Source organism: Ricinus communis, chromosome 6 (assembly GCF_019578655.1).
Source record: "Ricinus communis isolate WT05 ecotype wild-type chromosome 6, ASM1957865v1, whole genome shotgun sequence".
Classification (NCBI taxonomy): domain Eukaryota; kingdom Viridiplantae; phylum Streptophyta; class Magnoliopsida; order Malpighiales; family Euphorbiaceae; genus Ricinus; species Ricinus communis.
Genome location: NC_063261.1, coordinates 1,544,511 through 1,547,300, shown reverse-complemented (window position 1 = coordinate 1,547,300; position 2,790 = coordinate 1,544,511). Strand labels below are relative to the sequence as shown.

Genomic DNA, 2,790 nt, shown 5'->3' with positions numbered 1-2,790 from the left:
ATAAAAAAAATGTCCAAAACTTCAGAAAGCAAAAAAAAATAGATTCAGGAATGCCTCCTGACGTCGCTTCTTTTTGTTCGAGTCGTCTAGCTGGACTCTACAACAGCATTCCTGCATCGCGGGCAAATTAAGAAGGTAGGCTCAATGTAAGTTAGGGATCGAGGCATATAAGCGCAACGCGAAGGTTTGATGTGTGCGGTAGATGACCAAGGAGGTGCTCTCTGGACCGATTTGGGATGTCCATTCATCCACTCCGCATTCTGGCTAGGTGACCTGTCAAAAACAAACTTGCAACTACCCTTCTCGAGTCTATCATAGCACAAAGTCTCATATTGATACAAGTTATTTTTTTCAGATGAATAACATATACTAATAGGGGAAGAAACATGTATAGCATCATCCATTTGTACATCTTGTGGTTATGTATTACATGCAAGATCAATTCCATCAATACAACAAATGGCATGAACATGGTCGGTGGAAGAACAATCAATTGAAGGTAAACTAAAAGTGACACAGTCATCCCCTACATTAAGTTCTAACTTCCCCTCAAATACGTCTATTTTAGCTCTAGCTGTGGCAAGGAAAGGTCTCCCCAAAATTAATGGTACACCATGCTCATTGTCCATATCCAAAACCACAAAGTCCACAGGAAATATGAACTTATCTACCTTAACTAGCACATTTTCCACAATTCCCCTAGGAAACTTAACAGAACGGTCAACTAATTGAATGCACATCCTAGTGGATTTTGCCTCCCTCAAACCTAGCTTATTGAACAAATTAGTGGGCATGACATTTATGCTAGCCCCTAAATCAGCTAATGCATCATCCACACACAAATTACCTAAAGTGCAGGGAATAGTGAAACTCCCTGGATCGTGACGTTTCTCTGGCAACTTGCTCTGAAACACCGCTGAGCACTCCTCATTGAGCTGAACATAGACGACCTCCTCCAACTTCCTTTTTCTGCTAAGTATGTCCTTGAAGAACTTAGCATACTTCGGCATCTGTTCCAATGCATCAATAAAAGGCAAGTTAATATGCAGTTGTCTAAAAATATCTAAAAACTTACTAAACTGCTCTTTCGCCTCTGCTTGTTTAGTTCTAGCAGGATAAGGAATCTTAGGTTGATATTCTCTGACTGGAATTGATTTCACCTTTTGTTCCTTAGGTTCCCTAACCTTACTGTTCGCCTCAACCTGCACATTGATAGTGGCGTCATCAAAAATAGGCTTAGAAGGAGCTGAAACTAACTTTCCTGAACGCAAAGTGATGGCATTCACATGCTCCCTCGGATTAGACTCAGTGGTGCTCTGGAGCGCTCCTTGCTGCCTCTCAAACAACATCTTAGAGATTTGGCCAATCTAGGTCTCCAAGTTCCGAATCGAGGCCTGCTGGTTCCTAAGTGCACTATCAGTTTGCTGGAACCTCATCTCCGTAGACGTCACAAACTTCATCATAAGCTCCTCTAAATTTGACTTCTTTTCTGGTAGAGGAGGAGCCAGGCAGCCCACCGAATGTTGCCGCGATCACTGATGAAGTCTCCGAGAATCAGTGGACCCCGAGCGTTATTGTTCCTCCAATCAAGTCGGGATGATTGAGCCACCCGAGTTGTATGTATTGTCGTAAGGATCGTTATGCTGCCTTGGGGCATTCCCCATATAGTCAACTGTTCAACATCGGAAGACATAATAGAATTAGATGGAAAAGTAGTAGAGGATGAAGCAAACATACCTCCCGCGACAGTTTTGCTCAGAATGCGGGCCACCATAAAACTCGAGCCAACGCTCACTGCATGAACCTAAGATCCTGAGTTGGTCGATCTTCTTGGCTAGAAGCTCCACTTGAGCTCGCCAAGGCCGCTATAGAGTCCACTTGGTTGACCACTCCCCGCCTTCCCGGCTCGGCCTCCTAGAGGATTGCCAACGATAGTTGTTCATGGCCATTTCCCATCGTGTTCGAGCTCGCCGCCTTACTATTTAGCGCCCCCACCCATCGCGAAAGATCCACCATCCGCCTCGTTGCAAGGTTCAACCCGTCAGAAGGTCCGAACTGCATCCACACCGCAACTGTGATGTGGGCAAGATCTCAAAAGATCCTTAAACCTCTCCCATGCATCGTACATGCTTTCATCGTCAAACTGCATAAAAGAAGATATGTCATTTCTAAGTTTTGCAGTTTTAGCGGGAGAAAAATACTTGTATAGAAATTTTTCGGCCAACACCTTCCAGGTAGTGATCGTCTGTTGTGGAAGAGATTGCAGCCATCTCTTTGCTCTGTCCCTCAAGGAAAATGGAAACAATCTCAGCCGAATGGCATCATCGGTTGTTCCATTTATCTTGAATGTGTCACAAATCTCTAAAAAGTTGGAGATATGTGCATTGGGATCCTCGCTAGGCAATCCTCCAAACTGCACGCTTTGCTGGATCATCTGGATAACATTGGCCTTTATCTCAAAATTATTGGCCGCTACAACAGGTCTGACTATACTCGTTTTTGTCCCATCTAAAGAGGGTCGAGCAAACTCGTACATGGTCCTTTGATCATCATCGGCCTGGGGGTTGAGGTTCTCCATTGCGTCAACTCCTTGAACCTGAACTGTAACTCTGTCCTCCTCCTCAACTGCCTACAAACGTCGTCTCAATAATCTGAGAGAGCGCTCCGGGTCAGATAAGGGTGCTATAGGATCAGGTTTAGAGCTCCTGGTCATATACTACCTGAAACCGACAACCAAACAACCACCAATCAATTAAAAATAATATAACAATAAATAATAAAAAGAAATAA

The 2,790-nt window shown here is 44.1% G+C and overlaps 1 non-coding gene across 1 annotated transcript; it reads left to right on the top strand.

Moving 5' to 3' along the window:
- Positions 1-2,069: 2,069 nt before the first annotated feature.
- On the top strand, positions 2,070-2,176 carry LOC112535197. Its single transcript, XR_003079373.2, has one exon. It is a non-coding gene; the product is annotated as a small nucleolar RNA R71 (small nucleolar RNA).
- Positions 2,177-2,790: the final 614 nt, after the last annotated feature.